Source organism: Cupressus sempervirens, chromosome 10 (assembly GCF_028749045.1).
Source record: "Cupressus sempervirens isolate cs-2001-9-10 chromosome 10, ASM2874904v1, whole genome shotgun sequence".
In the NCBI taxonomy this organism is placed as follows: domain Eukaryota; kingdom Viridiplantae; phylum Streptophyta; class Pinopsida; order Cupressales; family Cupressaceae; genus Cupressus; species Cupressus sempervirens.
The window spans coordinates 175,409,535-175,424,172 of NC_143127.1; the positions used below are offsets into that span (position 1 = coordinate 175,409,535).

The 14,638-nt window shown below is 32.7% G+C and overlaps 1 pseudogene; it reads left to right on the forward strand.

Annotated features, from left to right (window-relative positions):
- LOC149533204 (calcium-binding protein CBP-like) overlaps window positions 1–12,934 on the forward strand; it is a 46,583-nt pseudogene extending 33,649 nt beyond the window's left edge.
- Window positions 12,935–14,638: the final 1,704 nt, after the last annotated feature.

Genomic DNA, 14,638 nt, shown 5'->3' on the forward strand with positions numbered 1-14,638 from the left:
AGTTAGGTCTGTGAACCAAGTAGGAGTTAGGACATGCTAGAGTGGGGCTAGCCCAAGATATTTCATAATCTTGAAGAACCTGGTAAAGGGTATCTAGAAAGGTGAAAATAAACAAGTTTTTTTATAGCTACAAAGGAGGAATCAAGAGCATTATAAATAATGAAGAAGAAACTTAAATCCATATAGCTTCGCCTCTATTTACAATTTGACCTTTCTACATGTGAAATATGACAATATACAAAATTTCCAGTACATTCTCACTTAAAAAAGAACACCAAATATACCTTTGCTACAATATCTTCTTCAAATTCTTCACTATCAGATTCTTCAGAATTGCAAGCTCCTGTGCAGAAGAAAGATGAGATGTACTAAGTAATTTTTGATGGGCAATATTTAAACAAATTAACTATCAAAAAAACAATTTATGAAATTTAGTTGCTTTATTATGTACTAAAGACTTGGCAAGATGTTCCTACTTCTATCTATAGAATGCCTATCTGCATCGTTGTTTGCAAATAGTCTAGTATGGTGCCACTTTTGAACAACAAAAAATGTCATTGGGCTAGTAATTTGGCTCAAGAAATGCACAAGCCTATTGACACCACAAAAAATTTAGTTTATATAGCATTCAACTATCTTCTTTAACAAAATCCAAAGAGAAAACAAACAAACTAATGACCCTAATGAGCCATGTCTATCTCAATTGAATAGCAAGTACTATAGTGAGTATTAGGAAACTAACCTTGCAAATAGCATCCAATTCATAAAGTAGAACTTGGTAAAACTATCCTTCACTTACACCATCTCTGAATAAATACCAAAGCTATCACTAAGGAGACATAAGAAATGTAGAACTAAATCTCACCACAAAAATCAATAAAAATGAAATAAATTACCTATAAAATATGATTCATAGAGGCTTTTGTCTTGTTGCTCTACGAAAAGAAATCAGTAGCTCCCTGCAAAGAATCAAAGTGAAATAATCATTCAAATTTCCTAATATCATACTTTAAATTTTGAATAGCAAGTGAATTTCCAAAAATCATATTTTTAATTTTGAGAAGCAGTAATTTGTCTAAGAATTTTCAATTTCATTGGTTGGTTCAGTGTTAATAAAATGCATAATAATCAAGGCAGAAATTGTGCTCTAGAGGGTTTTCTCCTCTTCATAATTTAGTAATTTAGAACACATCACTAATCTATGGTGTGTGAAGTTGTAAAATTTTTCCCCAAGATAATTCTTTGTGACTTTAGGCCAGTCTTGAGATGCAACCACCTAACATTTGCACCAAACCCAAAATATTAAGATAAGCATTTCTCATATGAATTGTGTGAACCAAAACAATAGCAAACAATGATCTATATTGAAAACTTATTGCCATTATTGATGGACTAGAATCTTCTCCAAGGTGGGGATGTGTAACATCTACACCACAGGAGTCTAAGAGACATTGTGAACTTTTTAATCAAGTAATTTTTCTTACTTGTAAGAAAACCTTAGAAACACAAAATTCAATAATCTAAAAAGTTCTCCAAAATTGCACATTAAATAAATAGCAACAGATCTACAAAATAATAAAAAGGAAACTTGACACCAACTTGTATCAAGAATAATTGATCAAACTTGGATCACCTCAATGTGAAAATTCATTTAAGGTATGTTGATTAAAAGTTAGGTTTTTTCTCAAAATCGCTGCAACTCAGAGGACCAAATCTTTGCTGATTAGTTTAACATAGATTGGTGAACAGAAAATTCATAATAAAAATCTATTTTTTTTCCACACTTGTTCAAACCATATAATGAATGACAAAAAATGAATTTTATATGAGTCACTCCAAATCATTAGCTTTTACTATGATTCATAGATAAGACTGCATTATATTTTTTGAACAAGATGTGGAAAAAAATGAAATGATAGAGTCACTCCAAATCCTTAGCTTTTAATACACTTCATAAATGAGATTGATCATTACTCTGTTGATGATTTGGAGTGATAAGGATACAAATAGAGTGTAGTTGCTTTGTAAGATCATGTTTTTAAAGTCATTTTGAAGGTCACTATGTTGGAATAGTCAGAACCAAAGGAGTGTATGGAATAGTCAGAGCTTTAAGTAATATTTGAGATCTAAAATCACTTGTAACATCAAACAAGCAGTTTGATATGGCTTAGAGAACCTAAAAATCCAAACACTATAGGGAAGCATCCAACACAAACAAAGTATTTTTTAGATACTTCACATGGATGATAATTTTACAAACTTGGAGACAAATAAGGCTCACTTAACCTTGAACAAAACTAATATTTTTTCTTCAAAAGTAATGAAGATAGTAGAATACCCAAAAAACTTAACTTAGATTTGGTTGAATTTAACAAGAAGGTTCTAAAGACCATTCATTAGAGAAATCAATTCAAAGGTGATGTCTTGTTGCATATGGTAAGAGAATTTTACTTTCTAAAAGAAATAGAATGCTTACTAGCTTTGTGACACATTTTGATACAATGAATTATAGTGACTAGTCAAAATATCAATATGCTCAATTTGGTATTATATGTCAAATTTTATAGTGCAACTTGACTTCAAAAGGCATAGGTACTATCTTCAGTTTCTTAGCTCCTATTATTTAAGTAGACTTTAATGCAATGAAGCTTGAACTCTATTTTGAAAAGAAAAGAGTTGTTGATTATTTAGCTTCCACCAGTGCCACTTATCCAATTTATATAAAAAGAATACCATCAATATTTGATAATAATTTCCATGATAAGTTGATGTAAAAAGAGGTAGAATGAAAGTATAGTATTAGTCCAGATTGAGTTAAAGACAAATTTATGGTATTCATTGATTGTGAAGGATATCAAAATCATATATTATAGATTCAAAATTTTGAAATAGAAGAAGATGTGAATGTTAATTCTAGTTCTAATCCAAGATATAGTTCTAGATATTTTTTAATGGTTGTAGACATACTCTTGTCAAGAAATAAGGTTATTATTTTTAAAATGGCATTTAATCTTCAAAGCCACCCAAATGAAAACACACAATATTTTGGTCTCTTTGTTTCAATAATCCGCTTATCCAATGAGAAATCATATCATTAAAAGCTTCATTATAGTATTTATAAAGGTCTTAAATTTTGTCAATTACAATCTTCCATAGAAAGAAAAGAAGTTACCAATTGCCCAGCCTAGATAATTTTGTTGAAGGAGATCTATGTTGTAGAACACTTCCAAGAAATGCAAGTTACACTTCAAAACAAACAAAGAAACACAAAGTCAAATGGTACTTTCTACTTCTATAAATTCCATTTAATCATAATATTAACATAAAATAGAATGAGTTCAAATGACCATAAACAAATTGGCTTTAGAAACTTTCATTAATTCTTGGAAATTTTTGAGAGATTTAAATTGAAACCCAAAGTAACATGTGAATATTTGGACTTAGTTATCAAACCTTATTTTAGTAGCATATTGAGGACTCCAAGAACCTTACAGCAACTAAGGAGGGTGGAAGTAATCCACCATTGGTAAGAAATAAAGATTGCATGTGCATATAGCCTCAATTAGAGAGGATGATCTTAAAAAGAAAATCACATAAGAAATAAGATTAAATATCAAAAATAACAATAAAAAAAACTTCAGACTGGCCATTATATCAAGCCATGATTTGGATAAAAGAGTGGATCATCACATACACAAAATTGATGAACATCAGAAACAATGATGAGCATATTACTTTCAGATTGATTTAAAGTTCTATATTTGATTGATACAATATAGAAATAATATTCAACAATATAAAACCCTTTGCCAATCAGCAATAAAAGCTTCAAGAGATGATACCAAACCCTATTGTAGCCCTAGGCTTCTTATAATTTTTGTTGATTTTCTTAGTGTTCAGATTCAATTAGGGTTCAAATACACATTTCTATTTTAGTTTTAGTTGTCACTCTAAGAATAATGCCATCAATACTTCCTGATATTGTAGTCAATGTCATGAATCTCTCTTATCAGTGACTTGAAAACCTAATTTTTCTTTTACAAATGCCTATTATGTTGCTGAAGTTTACCTAAAAATGTTGTCCTTAAAATAACAATTTTCTTGACATCTTACTGTTATTTGATCAATAATTGATTGTCTCATACATCTTTATATGCACATTTTTAGAAAATTTATGTGATTTGTTTTGTATGGTGCTTCCAAATTTGATAGTCTACACATAATATGCAAAGTTTTGCCTCAAGAAAGTTTTTCATTATTTCCTTAGAATTCTTTAGCAAGAGAAATGGCTCAAACAATGAGTGGTTTGTAAGATGTATAGACTATCAACAATTGATAACTTATTATGAAATATATAATATAAACTACCAAAAATTATGCATAAATATGTATAATACATAAAACTAATAACCAATGTAACCTACAACATGTGCCTAAGGAAAGAAAGTTTCATCAATACATGAGAATGTTGTAATGTACAAAGTCTTCTATCAAGAAAGTCTATGCCTATTGCCTAAATATGTTTTAAAAAATGTAGCAGTTTACCAAACAAAGGTTGGTTATAAGAATTTAGTTATCAACAATAAATAAGCATTAAGACATTTTTGAATGCAATAAAATTTTTATTGAACATTAAACATCGTGATGATGCATAAAACAAACTACAGTCATCTCTCACAAAATTGTGTCAGCATGTGTGTGTAGTGTGCATGCCTGCACACTTAGACAAGGAAAATTGTTTGATGAGAGGCGACTACAATTTTTTTATGCATCATAATATTCTCCAATATTTATTCATCACTTTTATTATACTAATTCATACCTATATATTGTCGATGGCTATATTAAACATCCACTATTTGATGAAAGAAACCAGATATATCCATCGTGATGCTGGAAACTAACTAACTAACTTTGTGTGTGTGTGTGTGTGTGTGTGTGTGGTAGCTTGTTCTTTGTTACTACAGGGGAAACCCCTACTTTCCATAGCCTAGTTCTGTGAGAGCATTAGGTTCTGGTCTGTACTTGTATATAAAGATATATAAATACACTAAGTGTATAAATTGTGAAAGGCCATTGCATTGTGTTTACTGCATCATTATGATCTTCAATAATCATTTAACATTCTTGTTTCTCTCATTCATTGCCTTTTCCTACCCATAATATATCTATGTTGATTACCTATAAACTACACACTAATTAATGAACTATTTCTCTTCTAAGCATGTGTGGACAAACTTTTTCTAAAAAATGAGAGAGAGAGAGAGAGACAACTCCAGTTTGTTTCTTGTATTATCATAATTTCAACATTTTTAGTGCACCACCAATTGTCTCTGACTCTTTTGATTAGCCTATATACTATGTAGCTTAGCACCAATAAGAAAAATAAATTGCTTCTTTTTTACACCCCAACCACCATGCGCTCTTAATTTGTTCAAACAGGGTAAGTGAAATAAATTATTTACTATTCACATCCTAGCTATTATATATTCTCAACTTTCTCATATTGGGATCTCAATGATCAAAACAAAAAAAATGTGTTATCATTTGTATTATATTTCTTAAAATTTATCAAAATAAGCTAATACATCACCTTGGGAAATTACACTGTAGTACTAATTCTCTAAGATATATTTATTGGAGATCCTTGCAAAAGATGGTTTGTAGTTAAAGTTCATTAAATTTGATGCCTATATAGATCTAAAATTTAGATACCAGCTTAATGCCTTCTAAGTTCTATATTTCACATGTATCTAGATTCCAATGAGAAAATGGAGATTGTCTTCCAATTGATCACTGACCATAATATTTTTGTACATGTGATTATGCCATTTGAACTTGACAATAGCACTTACTGCTTTAAGCATAGTACCTAGAACCATAAACCCTATTGTAGCCTCTTCTACTGCATCATGAGGACCTAAGGATGGATACTTGGATAAATCATCTAAAGCTCCCACTTTGGCCATGGTCAATTTGTTTGCACTATTGAGTTTTGAAATCTCAGTCAAGAAACTAGAACAAGTGATGTTGCATCTAATTGGCTTGGCATAGGCTTAAGCTTCCCAAGCTCCCATTTTGTCCATGGCCAATTGCCATATTGGATTTTGAAATCTTAGTCAGGATAACTAGACAAGTAGAGTTGCATTTGATTGATCTAGCATAGGCTTAACTAAACAAAGAATAGATTTACAAGTAGTGGCAACCACCATAATGTCATACACTTTAAAGAAATATTTAGCATCATCCTAAACAAGGTCACACAAAAGAAAATTCTTCAAATAATGCATCAAGTGTTGATATATTGAATAATTGCGATCTTATGTCCTTTAATCCTCATAGATAGTATTCTTCCCCTTGCCCTTGGGAACTCAACCCTTGCAACTTCAAGACTTTTTCTGCACTAACCTCAATATTTATTAACCTACCCTATCACAAACCTCTCACCCAAGAACGATGTTGAATGTTCTTTATTGTCAAAACAAGTATTTGATTGCTCCTCCAAATAGTCTTTGAACCGAACAAGATTTGAATACACATATATTTGGACATCTTCTAGACTCCACATTCTTCTTTTGATACCCCTCACAATGCTTCCCTATTGTCTTGTATGGACAAATCCATATCTACTCACTCTTGTCTCCATCCTCTTAGTAGTAAGATGATTTTCTTAAACCCTTCTTGCACCTTTTGCACATGTTTCTTTGTGCATGACATCCCACATCCTTTTGGATAGATATTATATACCTTTCCCCATATTATTTCCCAAATGTTAGGTCTTATTGCATGTAAGATAATGTTAAAATACATTTTGCAATATTCTTACTTAACCTATATTAAGGTTTTGACAATTCCTAGGAAAATGATTTGATCTCTACAAATATCATAGGGTCTTAATCCGTACAGATGCCAAAGCAATGGTATTCAATACTTTACCATCTATACTAATGGATCTTTAGCAACACAATACAAAACTATGAAAAAAGAATTATACTATCAAAAAGGTCAATATATAGGAATTATGCAGGAAATTCAATACTTTATTTGTTCAAAAAATGTTTACATTCATTCTCCTTGTGTCAATGATCATGGAAAATTTTATAAACTTATACTAACTCCTAAAATCAACAACCAACCGTAACTACCCCTGAACTGACCATAAACTACTTATTTTTTCAGTCTATTACATTATGTTTATGATGTCAAGTTGATAACAAATTAAATTTCCCTTGCATATGAATACTGGAAAATTATATCCAAATGATTGTTTCACAATATAAGGAACACATTTTGTTGACTATTTCTTAGTTTACCCCATCAAAAGATTAGTTTGCTAACATATTTTGACACACTCATTTTCTTGAGAAAAATATGAAATGTCTCACATATATAACACATGCTTGAAGAAACTTTGACCAAAGTTGGATAATCAAGTTTTATTTTCACTGATATAGCATTTTCATGAAACCTCTTAACCTCCTTTCAATGTCCAAAGAAAGTATGTTCAACTATTTTAAGGTAGGTTTATTTGGTTGTATATAACCTCACAACACTTTTGTCTATAGCAATATTCGCAAAAAGTGATTTCCAATACCCTGTAACATTCTAAAATCATCTAAAACAATAGATTTATAAAGTCTAAGTGCATGGGTAAAAGCTTAGTGACATGGATAGCCAGTTTTTGGCTGTCCACATAAATGGGTAATCTTCTGCTGACCATTTTTTTACTTTCAAACTATCAAAATCTAAAAAAATTATATGGCCACCATAACCCTTTCTTTCTTGAATTCCCCAAATACAATCCTTGTTGACACAAGTTACTCTAAGAAACAATTTTTTGAGTGATACAATTGCTTCATATTTAAATCTCAAGTTCCCATCAAGCTCAAAAAGCTCATTAAAAATGAGAGCATCTGTACGTACTAGTGGCTCACCTTTATAAACTAGTATAATTTGTCCCCTGTACATAAAAATTCCCAAGGTCTTGTGCCATATACCTTGCCTCCCCACTGGAATCAAAATATTCTTGAAAATGCCATCTCCATTCAAATCAAACAATAACACATAATCCCCATTTGAAGAAACCCAGGAGATTTTCTAGTTCAGCATCAAAATATTTGGAGCGAAGCTAAGTGTCCTAAATCTAGGAATCCCTCCTTCATAGGGAGCATCTCTTTTTTCCCATCTCTTTTTGGTAGATTATAAACCCACAAAAAAAATTTCTTATTTCTGACATGGTAGAGAAAACCTATTATCACATTGAAAAGATTATTGATACCTTGGTTGAACTAGACAAGAAAATTGTAAAGTTGAAAGTAATAGAGGATGAGTCAAATACCAAGATACACTATTCCCTCATGCGAAATGCTAGAATTTTTTGGAACTCTCGACACTGACTTGCCGGAATGCTCTGGAACCCTCGACAAAAACTTGTGCTCAAGTGAAATGTGATTTTTGCCCCTTTTTTTTTGTTTTATGCTACCGTGTGCATTGCAATTGAGACCTAAATAAGTGGTCGCAATTGTGACCAACATGGGCATGCTATTTAAAAAACACAAAAATTTTCTTTATAAATTGACCAACCAACCCATTTAAAAGACTTCGTCAAAAATTTTGGTCAAAATTTAGGGTTAAATGTACTAGTGTGCCAAGATCAGTTGCATGCAAATAACTTGTCAAAGGGAAACCAAGAAGGAAGAGGTGGAGGTTGGAAAAACCCTAAATGAATTTGAGAGAGAACATTGCAAAACAATGAAAATGTAATGAGAAAATACAATGAGAGAGCCTGAATATAAAGGCCTCGTAGAAGCTTTTAGAACAAGCTAGAAAGTGGTAGAAGATAAGGTTGACAACTAAGCATCCACAAAAAGGTGAAACATCCTAGAAGGGAACAAACTCCCATGTTTTCAACAACTCATCACTACAACTATTAACTAAATGCATTAAACTAAGTAAACTTAAGTAAATAAAATAATTAATTAATAATTAATTATTTACTCTAACACCCCCTTAAGTGCATCAACATTTGTAAGAAAACATAAGCACAATTAACATTCAACATGGAATAATTAAATCTCTCTGGTGAATAATCATACCTATTAGGTTGTCGCCTCTCCCAAGTAGATCTCCTCACTTCTTGTGGTAAAACTTCCTAAGCTTCATCATTAGGTTCAAGATCATGTTCTTCTTTAGTTATATGATTGCTTGAGTTCTCCTCATTCTCATTCTCAAGTATTTCCAGATTATCATTCTCAACTTCATTTGGAGTCTGAAATACCTCCTGTCTAGAAGCTAAAGGGATTTGAACTGCTTCCTTTCTCTTGTTGGTCAAGTGAGTTAGGTTTCATTTCTCAAAAGATAACACTCCTGCTATATATAGACCTTTTTAGTGAGAAGGTTCCACAATTTGTATCCCTTCATAGCAATACCATACCCGATAAAGATACACTTCACATCTTTGTTAACCAACTTTGACCTACTCACTTTAGGTACATGAGTATATGCATCATAGTTGAAAACATGAAAATGTCTTAATGAGGGCTTCTTACCATACCATGCTTTCATAGGCATCTTGTCAATTAGTGTTGTTGTAGGAGAATGGTTCAACAAGTAACATGAAGTTGCCACTGCTTCGGCCCAAAACTTCTATTCTAGACCAGCACCTCCCAACATGCTCCTTGCTCTCTCCCTCAATGACCGATTCATCCTTTCCCCTACTCCATTTTTCTCCGGAGTATAAGGAATTTTCTTATGCCTCTTGATGCCATGATCTACACAAAATTTGTCAAAATCTACATTGCAAAATTCTCCACCGTTATCCATCCTTGGGAATTTAATCTTTCTTTCAATCTAATTTTCAACAAGGCTTTTAAATTCTTTAAATTGGCTAAACACTTCTGATTTATTCTTCAAAAAATAAAAAAATATTCTTCTTGAATAATCATCAATAAATGATACATAATATCTTGAATTAGATAGAGAAAGAACATCCACAGGACCAAACACATTAAAATAAATATAGTCCAACAAAGCAAAATATTTTTGAGAACTGGAATAAAACTGAACACAATTTTGTTTTCCATAGATGCAATGTTCGTAGAAATAAAATTCAAGATTACAATCAACCAACCCCTCAACAATGTTTTTATTCTTCAAGGTTTTAAAACCTTTCTTGTCAATATGGCCAAGCCTATGATGCCAAAGCATTATTTTCTCTACAGGAAGTTTAACTTCCATAGCATTTGCACCATGAGTTATGTCATTACTTCTACCATACTTTATAGAGACACTATTACAACACACAAGTTTGGCATCTAACTTATATAGTGTTATAATGCATTCACCCTTAGCTAAAACAATAGAACCCCTAGTCATCTTACAACCACCATGGAAAAACATTACCTAAACTCCAACATCATTTAGCTTGCTTACAGATAGTAGGTTTCAAGCCAAACTAGGTATGCAAAGCACTCCATCAATTCCCTTTACTCTATCATCAGGAAACTAAATTCTGACTCTTCCTTTGCCAATGATTTCTAGTATGGAATTACTCACCAAGAATTCCTTTCCACCATTCTATGGTTCATATTTTGAGAACCAATCTTTATGTCATCAGATGCAGACACTGCCAAGGCTACTACAAAGGCATCAGTATCACTTTGAGAAGATTCAGTGTCAAAAGTAAATTTCTTCTTATTTTTCTCCTCCTTGTAATCCCTTTGGATATAACCTTTCTACGCGTAGTTCCAACATTTCACCTTGGACTTCTTTCTAGGAGTGGCAAATCGCTCCTGAGACTTTGACTTTGTGTCCTTTTTCTTACTCTTTTCCTTAGATCTTCCTCTGATACTCAGGGCTTATTTGGCTACCTCAGAGGACTTCCTTCACATCTCCTTTGATAGAATTGCAGCAACTACTTCATCCATTTTCAACTTGGTAGTTGTAACTCTAATGGTCCTTACCAAATGATCCCATGAATCAAGCAATGAGCATAATAGTAACATGCATCAATCATCTTCATAAATGGACATACCAATAGATTTTAACTATGCAATCACCATATTAAATGAGTTTAGGTAATCCGCCACATCCATTCCTCCATCCATCTTCAAAGAGTATAATTTCTTTCTCAGGAAAATCTTGTTTACCAAAAATTTCCCTGATAAATGTCTCCTAACTTTTTCCACAAGGAATTTGTGGTTTTCTCTTCATGGACATTCAATAAAACTAGGCCTACAAGAATCAATCTTATTAATCCTCTGGGCTTCAAATCCATTAGTTCCCAATCTTCCTATTTCATGCCTAAAGGCTTAATGCCTGACACGGCACTCCATAGGTCTCGATCAACTAGCAAATCTTCATCTTTAAGTTTCCACAACTCAAAGTTACTACCATTGAACTTTTCAATGTTTTCTTATCTTAGCATACTCGCCATCTCAATTTACAAACAAAAAACTTGCAAACTCCCACTAAAACCAATTTGGCACAAAAAACCAAACCCTAAGTGACAAGGATAACACAACTGGCCAGGCTCTAATACCACTTTATAAGAAAGCAAAAGTGCAAATATGCTTTTTGAATGCCAAATGATAGGGAAATAAGCATAAACAAAGCTACAAAGATGTGTAGATTAATAAACTATCAAAATGCACAGCAGACACAAGACACAAAGAAAACACAGATTTAATGTGGGAAACCCTTCCGGGAAAAAAAGCCCACCACCCAAAATCGAAGCAAACTTTTGTATTATAGTAAATAAAACACTACGGATTTTCATAGGCTCAAACTACCTTTTCAATCAACCTAATTTCATCAACATATATTCAAACAAATTCTTGTAGCCATTAAAAAACCCTACAAGTTTGTTAAAAAATACCACAAACAATTATAGGAAAAATTGTTTTCCAACCGTCTGTCAACGGATGCCTCCGATGAACATAGACTACTTCGCCATACACAACATGACTTCACCATACTATTTGAAACCATGTACTATCTATCACTATACTATCTGGCACCACACCTTTAGCACTACGACACCATGAAACCATCATACTATCTGGCACCATGCCTCCGGTACCATGACACCATCAACATCGCACCTCTCACATCACAACACAAAATAATATTGTGTCACCATACACATTAAATGATGTACACTTTACATATATTATTGTTTCACTATACCTTCAAAATTAAAAAAATTAAAAATAAAAACTATCACCGTACAGTGAGGCACTTCGTCACCTCAATAGGGATGCTTTTTGGCAATTGGGAAATGCAATATCACCACCAATTATATAGCTTCTCCTTAAAAAGTATGACAAGATAGGCCAAGAAGGGGGAATTGATTATGAAAAATTCATCAAGTATGTTCTTTTAGATCTCAAGACCTCACATTTTATTATTTTAACTCAATCCTAGGTGTTATGGTTATCAACAAAATGTTTGAAATTTTATCTCTTCTTTAGTCTCTATATTTGAGTCACAAGTATAAATCTCACTTCTTTGACACTATTTCCTTTATATTTTATGTACAGGTGTAGCATAGTTGTGAAGATAGAATTGATAACAAATGATTGTGTTCTTCTTACATAAGTAGACACCCCTTGTTTTACAAACCAAATGAAATTGGAGTCAGGGAAATGATAATGAACATTAGTGATTTTTAATATTGTTAAATATTCTCCTTTATCTTTTTCTACACTTAGAGTTATTTCTATTTTGATAACTGATAAGTATATCCCTTCATCTTATTATAGGATTGACTAAGAAGTTTAAGGAGAAAGACAAAAGATGCACTAGCATAGCCACTCTAACATATGAAGAGTTCCTGGTCATGGTTTTACCGTTCATTGTTGCATAGGGAGATGTAGTGACTGAACAGAGTCTTAATTTTTGTTAGAAATATATCTTATGTATGTGGTTCCATATATACTTTCAAAAATCCTAAGAGATTTGTAGTTTGAATAATCCTTGAGAGATCTATACTTTTAAAAACTTTTATATTATATATTTGAGAAATGGAAGTATTTATATTATTAGACCTAAGAGATCTATAGAGTAGTTTGTGTAGTTAGATTATATCTTTTGTGACTGATAAGCTTAAATTTTCCATGAGTCCTATTCATAAGTTACAACAACAAAACCATAATAAAAAACAATGACCCAAGCCAACCTCGATAGCACTCAGCTGCAAAACTACAAACACAAAATAGTGAGCTGAGAATAACAAGATACTCATTGAGATATTGTTGTTTAGTAATTGAATAATACACATATAATTTAGCATGAATTATGGAGATTGTTAGGGTTCTATGAAGGATAAATGTTATGGTATGAGTATAAGGAGATTCTACTTCTTGATTAGATGTTGAAAAAAGAAGTGTTATTCTAATTATTCTATTTTTTATTATTACCATCATTTAATATTTTGTTAACTCAATTATTATTACCATCACCATGTGAGTTCACTTGGCATGAAGCCAAATAAGATAAATATTCAGCAAAAAATACATTAACAAAATAATTAAAGCCCTCAAGCTACAAGAGCACTACCATCTAAGGAAGGGTCTTTATCAATAGAAACCTAGAAGTCCTTGGGGTTGGCTATTGCCTCAGAGGGAGCCCAACCATTAATAGGGCTAGCAATAGCATCATCAAGTTCTTTTTCTCCCTCCATCCTAGGTAGAGAGATAGCTAAGTCTAATCGAGGGAAATTCCACTTGGGATCTCTATGTGGAGAAGGCTAGCCCACATCAGGGGCAACAAGAGGAGCCACAAGAGACCAACTAAGCTCAACCTCTATGGAGGTGAGGCCAAGTAGTGATGACCACCAGAACCACCACTAGGAAGGTGGTGATGAGCCTATGACCTGGGAGTATGCGAGTAGTGTGCAGAACTACTTTGACCAGGAGGAGGAGTACAATCACTAGATAAGGCATCTGATGCCACCTGAGAAACTGTACAAGGGGCATTTTTCCAATGTGCTAAAAGCTCCTACAAGTGAGAAACCTCCAGCATGACCTTATCTATTTTTACTTAAATCTACATCATGACATTATTATAAATACATGCTTTAGAGTACATAGCAACATGTATATCAAGAAAGTTGTGAGTGAATAAAAAAACATTGCAGTTCTTCCAAATAGTAAATAAAATCTTCATTCTAAAAGCATGTCAAATTTGGGAGTACTTGAAAGGAAGCTTGGAAAATCTCTCAACATGACTATATGCCATGTAAAATCCTCTGGGTGGAAAGGGATAAAAAAAATCATGGATCCAGAGCCAATAGAACTGCGCTGGCCTATAGAACCAAAAAATATGTAGGAAGCTTTCGAGCTAGCCACAAAAAGGACATCTAGGATCCAGGACTCCCAAATGTCATAGCCAAGGGCCTAATGGAAGCCCTTGGAAAAGGAGGCACTAGGCAAAGTGAGTAGTTTTTACCTTCATGACATCTAGTGTTCCAAACTTTGACAAATCTAAGACTCCAAGTCTTTTGAGAGGATTGCAAATGTCAATGTTGATTGGCAGTATCAACCATCAAAAGGTGGGAAACTAGCCAGTGATAGCCCTACTTGGGTTTATAACTGGTCATAGGAGTGGTAGGATACCAATTTCAATCTTTCCACCATGG